Source organism: Pecten maximus, chromosome 4 (genome assembly GCF_902652985.1).
Source record: "Pecten maximus chromosome 4, xPecMax1.1, whole genome shotgun sequence".
Taxonomy (NCBI): Eukaryota; Metazoa; Mollusca; class Bivalvia; order Pectinida; family Pectinidae; genus Pecten; species Pecten maximus.
In genome coordinates this window covers 52,049,256-52,064,143 of record NC_047018.1, presented here as the reverse complement: position 1 = coordinate 52,064,143, position 14,888 = coordinate 52,049,256, and positions in this window count along the sequence as shown.

Sequence of the window (14,888 nt, the reverse complement as noted above, 5' to 3'; positions counted from 1 at the left end):
CTTGGTGTGTTTGTTTTTATGACCTATGTTAATGTTTACACCCATTCATGACGCAATTTACAAAATGTCGTAAATAAGATCCTGTTTCCGACGCTTGATTTAGCGAGTTAGTACAGTATTACACACAGACATTATACAACAGTAAAAGTGACTGGGTCGTCATTAGTACAGTATTACACACAGACATTATACAACAGTAAAAGTGACTGGGTCGTCATTAGTACAGTATTACACACAGACATTATACAACAGTAAAAGTGACTGGGTCGTCATTAGTACAGTATTACACACAGACATTATACAACAGTAAAAGTGACTGGGTCGTCATATCATTAGTACAGTATTACACACAGACATTATACAACAGTAAAAGTGACTGATTCGTCATATCATTAGTACAGTATTACACACAGACATTATACAACAGTAAAAGTGACTGGGTCGTCATTAGTACAGTATTACACACAGACATTATACAACAGTAAAAGTGACTGGGTCGTCATTGGTACAGTATTACACACAGACATTATACAACAGTAAAAGTGACTGGGTCGTCATTAGTACAGTATTACACACAGACATTATACAACAGTAAAAGTGACTGGGTCGTCATTAGTACAGTATTACACACAGACATTATACAACAGTAAAAGTGACTGGGTCGTCATTAGTACAGTATTACACACAGACATTATACAACAGTAAAAGTGACCGGGTCGTCATTAGAACAGTATTACACAGAGACATTATACAACAGTAAAAGTGACTGGGTCGTCATTAGTACAGTATTACACACAGACATTATACAACAGTAAAAGTGACTGGGTCGTCATTAGTACAGTATTACACACAGACATTATACAACAGTAAAAGTGACTGGGTCGTCATTAGTACAGTATTACACACAGACATTATACAACAGTAAAAGTGACTGGGTCGTCATTAGTACAGTATTACACACAGACATTATACAACAGTAAAAGTGACTGGGTCGTCATTGGTACAGTATTACACACAGACATTATACAACAGTAAAAGTGACCGGGTCGTCATTAGAACAGTATTACACACAGACATTATACAACAGTAAAAGTGACTGGGTCGTCATTAGTACAGTATTACACACAGACATTATACAACAGTAAAAGTGACTGGGTCGTCATTAGTACAGTATTACACACAGACATTATACAACAGTAAAAGTGACTGGGTCGTCATTAGTACAGTATTACACACAGACATTATACAACAGTAAAAGTGACTGGGTCGTCATTAGTACAGTATTACACACAGACATTATACAACAGTAAAAGTGACTGGGTCGTCATTAGTACAGTATTACACACAGACATTATACAACAGTAAAAGTGACTGGGTCGTCATTAGTACAGTATTACACACAGACATTATACAACAGTAAAAGTGACTGGGTCGTCATTAGTACAGTATTACACACAGACATTATACAACAGTAAAAGTGACTGGGTCGTCATTAGTACAGTATTACACACAGACATTATACAACAGTAAAAGTGACCGGGTCGTCATTAGAACAGTATTACACACAGACATTATACAACAGTAAAAGTGACTGGGTCGTCATTAGTACAGTATTACACACAGACATTATACAACAGTAAAAGTGACTGGGTCGTCATTAGTACAGTATTACACACAGACATTATACAACAGTAAAAGTGACTGGGTCGTCATTAGTACAGTATTACACACAGACATTATACAACAGTAAAAGTGACTGGGTCGTCATTAGTACAGTATTACACACAGACATTATACAACAGTAAAAGTGACTGGGTCGTCATTAGTACAGTATTACACACAGACATTATACAACAGTAAAAGTGACTGGGTCGTCATTAGTACAGTATTACACACAGACATTATACAACAGTAAAAGTGACTGGGTCGTCATTAGTACAGTATTACACACAGACATTATACAACAGTAAAAGTGACTGGGTCGTCATATCATTAGTACAGTATTACACACAGACATTATACAACAGTAAAAGTGACTGGGTCGTCATTAGTACAGTATTACACACAGACATTATACAACAGTAAAAGTGACTGAGTCGTCATTAGTACAGTATTACACACAGACATTATACAACAGTAAAAGTGACTGCGTCATAGCATTATTACAGTATTACACACAGACATTATACAACAGTAAAAGTGACTGGGTCGTCATTAGTACAGTATTACACACAGACATTATACAACAGTAAAAGTGACTGGGTCGTCATTAGTACAGTATTACACACAGACATTATACAACAGTAAAAGTGACTGGGTCGTCATTAGTACAGTATTACACACAGACATTATACAACAGTAAAAGTGACTGGGTCGTCATTAGTACAGTATTACACACAGACATTATACAACAGTAAAAGTGACTGGGTCGTCATTAGTACAGTATTACACACAGACATTATACAACAGTAAAAGTGACTGGGTCGTCATTAGTACAGTATTACACACAGACATTATACAACAGTAAAAGTGACTGGGTCGTCATTGGTACAGTATTACACACAGACATTATACAACAGTAAAAGTGACTGGGTCGTCATTAGTACAGTATTACACACAGACATTATACAACAGTAAAAGTGACTGGGTTGTCTTATCAATAGTACAATATCATTAGACAGACTATCAGTTTTCTGCATAGAAGCACATAAATTGAATAACACTGACATTTTTCATGTATTACTTATTTACACTAATTAAAGTAGATATATACAAAATACATAATTGCATAATACGTATTTAATTCAAGTATTTTACAGGTACACAACACACACACACCCTCTCTCTCTCTCTCTCTCTCTCTCTCTCTCTCTCTCTCTCTCTCTCTCTCTCTCTCTCTCTCTCTCTCTATGTCATACATATTATCGACACAAATCACTACCCATTTCATTACAAGCACACGTAAACATAACATATTTCTCTCAACTTTGAAGTGTAATGCTCCTCAATCAAGTCCGCTGTATCGGACATGACACATACTAACTACATCTGTACGTGGCTCTGTGGTGATCGAGATACGTATACGTAGCTTATCAACACCCAATGAAATGGAATGGCGTGATCTTGTTTGAAGATTTAAGAGGATTGTTTCGACTTATGCCCAGTGCATTTCCTGAGTTAGCCGTACCGTACGAAGAAAAAAAATAATCTTTCAAGTGAAAGTAAATATTGATCAGATAATATCAAAATCAACAAACCGAGAAAGGTAAAAAAAAAAAAAGAGAAGAAAATCAAACACATTTATGAAGTAGGATGTGCCACATTAGGGTCGGTAATTAGTAGGGCTACAAACACACAATTAACTTCACCATTTAATGTTTTATATAGGATTACAAGATGTTAACAGTAAACTTGCATCGCGTAGCTTTTATGTTGTAAAACAAATAAATACGCCATCAGTTATAGGGGTACAGGGACTTGTGATCTCAGGAATGAAAAAAAGGCTAAATTGTGTATCGATGTTTATTATGGGAAGCGGAGTAGTTATATTTGATGAAAGCAGATAGCTCAACGTTCGTAAGTTATCAGTTTTACTTCTATGTATACAGTGCAATATCATGCAGTTCAGCTTCTTATACATAACGAACAATGAAAGAAGACATATACATTTAATAGATTTATCCATCCTTAAAAATACTACTGATAATTTCAAATCAATTGGAATCCACCCATACCTGGAGTACCCTATCAAACATTTGAATATGTATGTGAACAAAAGTCATAAAATGATTACAAAATACACAATTTGCATTTATTTTCTAACAGCCGTCCATTTTTTTACAAAAAACAAACCTCAATTCTCTGTTTGATATGTGGCCATGGTTTACTGTCAAGAAGAACGAACTCCGTGTCAAGTAAAAAATATGACCGCTTGAGTTACCTCCCTTGTATAAACATAACGCACTATATTTTGAAGTATTATTCAATATATCTTGTTATTCCCTTTCATATGTTTGGTTTATTAATTTTTGAATTTCGTTGGATTTTTCGCATCTTCGATAAAATTTAAATTGAAGGTAAACATGAAATGGAAATGCACCGTACGGCCGGAACTGATGGGAGTCAACCTGTCATCCCAGATATACCGTTATGTAAATCTCCCATAATTTCTCTCCCATTGCGATAAACAGTGCCGCCCGGTATCCTTGTTTCAGTTACGTAATGTCGACCCCTACGCCCTGGTATCCCTATAAACATCGCTACCTCTTTCCATCAACAAATTCATGGTGGAAACTGGTTAGCATATAACACAAAATTCCATCGACATTTGTATTATTGTGTGCGAATGAAAAGCTAACCAGGCTGGGGCTTGGAAGCCCAGGTGTGGCAATTTACACATACCGCTGGTTTCTGTCCCCCTCGACCAGCCCGGCGTTGATGTACGCAAACACACTGTTAGTTTTATGAATGAAATATAAGTTATAATCGGTAATAACATTTCTAACGATTCCTAGAGTAGGTATACAGCGCCCTGTCGCTACCTATCGTCGCTCCAGATTTCGGGTGACAGGTTTGGTGAATGAAAGGAGTTTGGCAGGCCGCAAAACCAGATTCAGAATTTAGTAACATATATTTAGTAGTTAATCATGATTTCAATTAATTTTAATGCCATATCCCCTCTCTGCAACTCTCCTGTTTTTAGGTATATGAGAACTGAAGCATTGATTAATGATCTATCTAGCATAGAACGTTAATCTTCATTTTGTTAAAGACAGTATAATATTGAAAAACATCAGTTTAAACATATTTTTATTTCTTCAAATGTAAGCATGAGGATTGGGCACAAGTTATACCACTTATTAAAGCCCTCTCCTCCAAACATTGTTACAACAATGTGACACAAAACAATGGACATTTACATTAATTTTACGATTGACAAATTAGAAAAGGAAGACAAAAGTGGGAAAGTGAAGGGAAGACAGATAGTTATACAATAATTAATTTATGTCTAACAAAAATATTTGATTTACACACAATAACATAATATCTGCCTGGAACAAACTAACTACACTTTGGTCATCACCAACCTACATCTCTCAAAACCCTGTAAATAGTATATTATAGAAATTTCGATATCGGGAAGAAATGTTTAATTTCGAATCACACGTGACATACAAACACCAGAGGCTAAAATTTGCAAGTGGGTATTTTGTAAGATTTAAAACTAAGAACTACATCATCAGATGTCACACGTAAAGCATCAATTGGGTAGAAATATCAATGATAATAGAAATCGGTCACGCCCCTAATCAGACTTATACAGTTTATGATACGTGTTTAATTTACTAAGATATGTAGGGGAAGGACCGAACGTAACATTCGACTCATCCGATGTATTCGATTCAAGCGTGTTCGACACAAGTGAGTTTTACTGTACTTATATATCGATATTACGGAATATTTCGATATTTTCGAATCTGTCATACTCGTGAAATGTTTGTTATATTCATAGGAAAACATCTCAAGACCGAATCTAATCCATGCATCAGAATGCTATTTCTTTTTATTATATCTTTATGATATTATATCTGTTTTGCTGGCGTGCTTGCCTCCTGGTTCGCTATCCGTGCTATCCTGTTCAAGTGATAGAACGCTCATAATTACTGCTGTGATGTCTATATACACAAAATCTGTTTTCGCCCGTGTATTTGATCGATATGATAAACAGGTAAGGTTATTCCTAGGTTGATTAATAGACATATTTATCACGTGCGACAGCACTACGGCCACGAACACGTGCGCGCGACTGAGGAGCGGAAACTACCGGCCTTATCAGACGGACGCATACAATTTTGGATTTATGAAAATTGCTTTGAGACTCAACATCATCCATATGGTGTCGTAGTAATAGCGAAGAAAATTTCCTCTTTATTACAAAAACTGAAATGATTAAGTTATACACAGGTTTCTAAACTTTTTGCCAAAATCCCTTCAATATATCGGGGTATGTAAGTCTAACACGACGTGACTGATTACATTGGACGAACGAAATGAAGACAATATCATACTTAACAAGACATTTCTTTGAAAAAAGATATACGGCATATTTTTAATGCTGGTAGTTTTAATGTAAAACTGCTGGTGAAATAAATTAAGGAACTAATGCGTTTCTGAACGGATAACAAAATTATATCAGTTTGAATCCTAAGACTGCATTTGAATCAGGAATATGATTATATTGATGTGTCATTTGAAAAGATACGTCCACTTATTCAGCATGCATTCACTCTAACTTTGTTTCGTTTTTAACTGCATATCTGAATTTTGCATTTACCGCTACATTGACCAATCACATACTTCATCTTGACCAGTAACGCCACCTGTCGCGTCATATCCGGGGCCAAAAGTATATTATACGGCTATGCTGAAAAATTGTCAAATGTAATACAAATTACAAATGTATATAGTGCAGGCACATGATCAGTGTATTAATATTTCCTCCAAATCGAAGAGTTACAAAAATGTACATTGTAGTCAAAATACATTTAAAATATTATCAATAGATAGTAAATGCGCATACATACAACAGTTAATTACAGAGATAATTGGAGAAGTTAATTAGTCTTGAAGAGAGAAATGTCTAGGTAACAGCAAGCTTAGCACTTCACTGATCGTATCGGAAGTGATGGGTGAATTCCCTCCAGTGGTATTTTACGATCACATATTTTAGTTAGGCTAACATTTCGTTGTTTTAATAACGGGGCGGGGATTTCATTAATTACCTGACTACTTCTTGCATAATAGTACCCATTTTTTCATTTTTTTTTTATTTATTTTTTTTTACATTTTTTACTGTTATTGACAAATGCCAAATCGCGTCAATCTGAGCTGTTTACCCGTGACCACTATGTTGTATAACCGTCTTTGATATCACTGTCCATTCCATCATAGAAATACATATTCTGTTCGCCGAAAGATGCCCATTCATAGAAACCATTCTAAAATTGTAAACGACCTTACCTTGTAAAATTCACCGAAACGATTTAGAGACCAAACGGAATTCGATGGTCCGTATAATGATGAAACGCATCGCAATATTGATAACCAACATGTTGTACCTAAAAATGAACGATTCAATGTTGATCCGTAACATCAGCTTTAATTTACACCTTTAGATATTAAATCACATCTTGTAACTATCTCGCTGAATGTATATTTTATATACAGAACTTTTTATTGCAAGAGTTTGCACACACTTATGTTCAATCAATAAACCCCGTTACTAGTTTGAGGTCCATACACATTGTACATGATTGCGTAGGGGCCGCGGTGGCCGAGTGGTTAAGGTGTCCCGACACTTTATCACTAGCCCTCCACCTCTGGGTTGCGAGTTCGAAACCTACGTGGGGCAGTTGTCAGGTACTGACTGTAGGTCGGTGGTTTTTCTCCGGTTACTCCGGACGTTAAACAAAAACAAAACAAACCATGATTGCGTTTTGCATGAAAGCATGGCACTGCGCGCTGCTTTAATAAATAACACTCCTTTGATTTAACGTCAAATATAAAATTTACAAACCTATATCAATCGCTGTTCTGGATTACTACGTTTGCCTGCTGACCAAAATGGTAGATAGTGTGGTGAATAGAATATCGTGTTATAATTGGTCATTAACAATTGTGATTGTCTCATTGTGAACTACATGTACGACTTCATCCTCCAAAGAAGAACTTTTACAGGTAAAACGCTACAATCAATGCAAATGTTCTTTACTTATTGAAGAAAGAGCCTTGAATGGATGAATTTTTACAGTAGGCAAAATGGCTATCACAAAAAAAATGATGTCTTTTAACCATCTAGCAGAAATTCCTCTATGATACCATTCACTTCTAAAATCATTAAATTCTTATATTACAGACAGCATCAGCGTTAACCAGAATTTTGCACAGTGTCTGATAAAATAACTTGTATATTTAGATAAGAGGTGACTTATGAGAGACATATCGTTTACAAAAAGTCAGCGGTCAGTGACAGATGTAGAAGGTTATGTTACAATCAGCATGTTCAAAGGTCTCGTTCGTTCACAATTCTGTCCTGCCCCGCGTCCCTCCATGGCGGAGTTATCGCGAAGTGACAGAACAAAGCAGAAATTCGCCGTATATCATTTTCATAACGACGAGCTGTGTTGTGGAGACGCATGCTCATCCAACAATTAGCCCGGGTTTATCGGACGCTTCTTCAAAATCTCGTGCCCGGGAGAATTCCTGGACTGGACGAGATATTGCTTAAATTTATCACAACATAGCAGACGATAGCAGCAAAAATGGCGCCAAATTCTTAATATATTTTATTGTGAGTTTGTTCGGGGCAACTTGCTGATAACGTTTAGTACTTTTGATAAGTAATTAATTGGTGAATCAGTTGTTGATAAATATTACGTGTCCCGCTATCGGATTTAATATAATTTTATTATGTATTTAATTACTAAATTAACAAAATGCCGGATGTTGATGATTTACGAAAGCAAACAATTATAGGTACAGGATGCATGTTATTTAGAAGTAAGTGATATAGTGTCTTTGTTTAAACAAGATACACACATCGGGACAAAGTACGGGGTTATAGATAACTAGCACGCGATTCTGAGTGGCTTTTTCACAAAAACAAAAGACGTACACTTCTGATATAATAATCTATAATGTTATTGTTAAGTTAATTGGCTTACCTCCTTCTAAGATCATTAGTAAACCTACATTCACAAAGACATCAGGAAAATTAAACATATTTCCGTGTTACATTGTACCACCGGTGTGGTGAATGTCAGATTTCCTCAAATCTTTGGAGGACGAATAAATACAAGCATTTTTCTTTCTTTCCTTTTTTGTTTTTTAATGCAAACATTTTGTAACCATAACATATGTTATAGGTATGAGTTTAATTAGTATAGCTTAAAGTTCCCTGTAACACTTAACAATTCAAAATTCCAAAATGTTTTAGAATCTAAGATTTTTAGATTTTTGACCAGAATTCTTATTTTTCAATTTTTAAAATTATTTAAAGTTCTTTTTAGAGTTTTTCGTTTTTAACCAAAATTCTAGTTTCAAAGCTGTTTTGAGTTTTTAGATTTTTAAGTTTTTGACTAAAAACCTAAAATACCAAATATCCAAAATCGTTTGCGATTTTGAGTTTTTGGATTTTTGGAATTTTAGACCTTTGCCGTTCAAAGTTACAAACTATCAAAACTCGTTCATCCCTTCAAAGCAATTGAAGTGTTACACGGACCCTAAATAATCTGTATTAAGTATCCAACAATATTACATATCTAGATATGGCAATGAGCTTAGATCTGATACCAAAAGGCAAGTCAATCTTGAACTGGAAACTCAATATTTTAATCTGGAATAATGATAAACACTGAACATATTTTGGGGAGAATATAATTGATTATAGAACTGTTTGACGGCGCCATCAATTGTTAGTGTGTAGGTACATATTACCTATATCTACCAAGTGTTACCACACAAATAAGTACAATTAAAGGCTTCCGTGAGCAGCTGTCGTTTGGCTGATGTGGTTAGTGGGAAGGTCAGCGCGATAACTGGGCCAAGTACACGTTAATATCAGAAGAAGTTATAAATATTTGGTGGACCTTTCCCCAACTCTGACGGACTGTCAAACACAAGCCCGGCCCTGTCAAACACTACCCCGGTTATAATTTATATAGTATCGCTTGGTTTATACAGCTATCATCCCCTCCTCTCGTGTCATACTAACGACATGTATGTCTCCCGTGGAACTTCACCCCCTTTTCTAATACATGTATAAATCCAACCTTTCCGGAACTTTTTGATGTATAAATTGTATAGATATGCTTTCTATTGGATCAAAAATAAAACTTTCTCTATGTTAGTTACAATTTGAAATAGAACAATATTTATACGGTTGATTCGGTGTCAGATATTAATTACTTACACAGTTTTAATATAAAACGTACAACATAAAGTGATTTACATCCGGGTTATAGAACTATTAAAATCCCACTCACAACGCTATCACCACTGGTGTGGGTACCTGATCTTTATCGCGGTTGTGTCAAGGGAGGATGGCACATCCGCCTTATATCGGTGGGAAACAGCATCATAGTTAATAACCCACACGTAATATCCGAACTGTAATGGTTTATATGTTTAAGAGTCTACAAAAAAATTGTCAAAGAGCAACAGGATCGTCACATAACTAATAGGATTACTAGTGAGTAATATTTCGGGTGAGATTAGATTCGGCGTTACGTAGCTTATGAAAAAGTTTACCTTAAAGAAAGGTTGCTGTCAACTTTGAGAAACATCTGGTGATAAAACAAAGCGATGTTACTCGTTTGTGTAACAACCACCTTGACTATCGTATGAAAATATTGCTAAGGTACAATGTAGTTCTTAACTATACTTGCGATTAGAACAATGAGTATACGTCACAACACATTTTATATGTATACGTCACAACACAATGAGTATGCGTCACAACACCATCAGTATACGTCACAACACAATGAGTATACGTCACAACACATTTTATAAGTATACGTCACAACACCATCAGTATACGTCACAACACCATCAGTATACGTCACAACACAATCAGTATACGTCACAACACAATCAGTATACGTCACGACACAATGAGTATACGTCACAACACATTTTATAAGTATACGTCACAACACCATCAGTATACGTCACAACACCATCAGTAAACGTCACAACACAATCAGTATACGTCACGACACAATGACCTTGTGCTCTATTTATGATTACTTCACAAGCAACGTTGATGATGATTTGTGTAAAACTCAATATTTAATTAAATCTGCCGTCAATATAACATACCTAAATCCAAATAACTAGTACATGTAGATGCGCAAGCAGGATTCTGACAAATAATCCAGAAATGCCGTTTTATTGTTCAAATGCGCAAGACAACGCTTTAAATTAGTATCTATAGTTATATATGTTAGTTTATACTGACAGAATGAAAATGAAACTTAATCATTTCATTACAGCTATGAACCGAAATTAAGGATATCTAGAAGGCTTACTACTGAAATAGATTATATTATAAACGATAATGATAAGGACTAAGAGATGTGTTATCACAGGAAGATCGTGTCAGTTAGAATTGGTTGCTGTCTTCACTGTTAATTTTCCATGCGAGGAAAGTAAAATTGGTAAAAGTATTATCGTATTGGATGTTACCTATATCTACCCCAGGGACAAACGGAATCTTGAAATATGCTATGTAATTAAATCGTTTGACGTGGAGTTAAATTGTCAATTCTGAACTGACAAATGTTAGAATTAAACTGCCGGTTTTTATTCAAGGAAATATATAAAGTATTGATCTGTCAACTGATTTGAGAAACGTAGAATCCAAATATACTGCAACCACGCCTTGTCCTTCATGATGGGTACACCATGTGTGTGGAATGAAACATCACCGAAATCACTCAAGGCTAACAATTACTTTACTCCCCACTAATTTCTCCGTGGAAATCATAACAATTTTTATATGAAAATATACATACTTTACAAGATATACATACGTAGTTTAAAAACAGCTAGAGCAACATTTCATTGTTGGTGCGTTCACTAAAACAAAGGATATTTTAATTATGCTCTCAACTTAAATCGCCACTGAATCCCTTTTAGACAAAACAGAACAAAGACCAAACAGGAATGATTTCATGATTAATCGAATGTTAGACGATGTATTTATGACTGAGCATATCAAATCGAATGTTAAAATAGGTATTTATGACTGAGCATATCAAATCGAATGTTAGACGGGGTAATTATGACAGAGCATATCAATTCGAATGTTAGACGAGGTATCTACGACAGAGCATATCAATTAGAATGTTAGACGGGGTAATTATGACAGAGCATATCAATTCGAATGTTAGACGAGGTATTTACGACAGCGCATATCAATTCGAATGTTAGACGAGGTATTTACGACAGAGCATATCAAATCCAATGTTAGACGGGGTATTTACGACTGAGCATATCAAATCCAATGTTAGACGGGGTATTTACGACTGAGCATATCAAATCCAATGTTAGACGGGGTATTTACGACTGAGCATATCAAATCCAATGTTAGACGGGGTATTTACGACTGAGCATATCAAATCCAATGTTAGACGGGGTATTTACGACTGAGCATATCAATTCGAATGTTAGACGGGGTATTTACGACTGAGCATATCAAACCCAATGTTAGACGGGGTATTTACGACTGAGCATATCAAATCCAATGTTAGACGGGGTATTTACGACTGAGCATATCAAATCCAATGTTAGACGGGGTATTTACGACTGAGCATATCAAATCTAATGTTAGACGGGGTATTTACGACTGAGCATATCAATTCGAATGTTAGACGGGGTATTTACGACTGAGCATATCAAATCCAATGTTAGACGGGGTATTTACGACTGAGCATATCAAATCCAATGTTAGACGAGGTATTTACGACTGAGCATATCAAATCCAATGTTAGACGGGGTATTTACGACTGAGCATATCAAATCTAATGTTAGACGGGGTATTTACGACTGAGCATATCAATTCGAATGTTAGACGGGGTATTTACGACTGAGCATATCAAATCCAATGTTAGACGGGGTATTTACGACTGAGCATATCAAATCCAATGTTAGACGAGGTATTTACGACTGAGCATATCAAATCCAATGTTAGACGAGGTATTTACGACTGAGCATATCAAATCCAATGTTAGACGGGGTATTTACGACTGAGCATATCAAATCCAATGTTAGACGGGGTATTTACGACTGAGCATATCAAATCCAATGTTAGACGGGGTATTTCAGTACGATTCTCCTCCACTAATTACAGTTACAGTTGTGACAGATATCTGGTTAAGTTTGGTGTCTTGGTGGACGTTGAATCATGTCTACATTGAACATGTATATTGTATCACAGATCGGTTTATTTTACCTTACTATTGGTCAGTGGGACATTATGACATAAATAAAAGTGTTAATGAAGTATTGAACCAATGTTAACTTTACATTCTCGTTCTAGTGTGTTGTTTAACAAAACACATGTCGCTGATACTGGGAGCGTGTTGGATATATACAGAGAAAAAATAAATGTGCTGGCATAGCATGTAAAATATTCATTGTATACTAAGATTAAAAACAACTGGTATATCAGGTATTCTACCATGTTTGCTATGTAACGCCAGTTTTGATTGGTTAAAAACCATGTATTATTTTCCAATAACCCACGCTCGTGCCAATAATACACGCTCGTGAGTCACGGCTGTTACAATTTTAAATATCTAATATTCACCCGTTTCATAGAAGGTTACTATAGCCGAGTGGGCTAATGGGTTTGTCTTTCAATATATTTTTATCACGACGCGAGTTCGAATCCTACGGAGGCCCCCACTTTTTTTTCTTTTTTTTTTATCCTTTTTTTTTTAAATTTTCAAAATCAATGCCATATGAAAGATGCTCTTGATCGTAGTACTTTATTGCCTGTATATTTCATCAACAAATAATGCAATACTCAAGAAATAAATTACAAGGTTTTCCTGGGGTTTCTTTGCTGTTTTTCTGTTAGAAAGAGGTCGATCTCAGAACTAAACAGTACATGGTAGAATAGAAATAATCAACTTTGACTCGTGTATTGTTGCAGGATATACAACTCGGACTCGGATATTTTGCAATTTTAATTAATAACTCAGGCCTGCGGCCTTCGTTATTAATTTAATTGCAAAATATCCTCGTCCTCGTTGTATATCCTGCAATAATACACGAATCATCGTTAATTATTTCTAAAATATACAATTTTTACTGCAGACATCTTGTTTCATGTGTTTTTTTTTTTTTTATTTATTTATCTATTGTGGATTTCAAGAGTGTTACTTTACTCATAAACATGAACTTGTGTATGAAAAGGGGAAATATGATATAAATACTCAATACTACATAGTTTTCAATGTTCTGATGTTATAAATAGATTCAGCAATATAAACAGACATGTCATCAGTATATACAATTAAATTCTATAAACAATTCTCGAAATTTGAGATAACCCCAAACAAAAATCGGAATTATCAAGACGGCATCGCTTTCTGTTGTTGTTATCGCCATCCAGATTTCTATACACAATGCAGAGAGCAAAACAAACACAGCGATTGTGGTACCAGCGATGCGCGTGTTTACACGAGATTTGAAAATAACGGTCGTTCTGTCGTGTAAATCAGAGTTCAGAGATAGCCAGCGGATGAGGAAAGACGATTCCTGAAAGCTCTTGAATTTGTTGTTGTTTGGATAGACTTAGCATTCCGATGGATAAGTAGTGTTTCTCTCTCTCTCTCTCTCTCTCTCTCTCTCTCTCTCTCTCTCTCTCTCTCTCTCTCTCTCTGTCTGTCTCTCTCTCTCTCTCTCTCTCTCTGTCTCTCTCTCTCTCTCTCTCTCTCTCTCTCTCTCTCTCTCTCTCTCTCTCTCTCTCTCTCTCTCTCTCTCTCTTATATTTTAGACAAACATACTGGAAGGTAACCATATACATGATAATGATAATATCTTATATCATGTATACAAAGGTTATTCGACTGACTGTGTGTTCAGTGAGTTTATAAACATTAATATAATAACGCCATGTATTTATTAGAATAGTCTGAAAACCAAGCTGTAAACTGAAAACATCTTTTTAATGCAATGATACCGATGGTAATTAGCAAGTTTAACTGTTTCTATTAAACAGTTATCATGTTAGTAATTAACACGACATATTTGCATATTTGGGCGTGTCTCTGTCCTGTATATTGCCTTGCTGCAAGCCAATAGGTACAGCTAAGTCC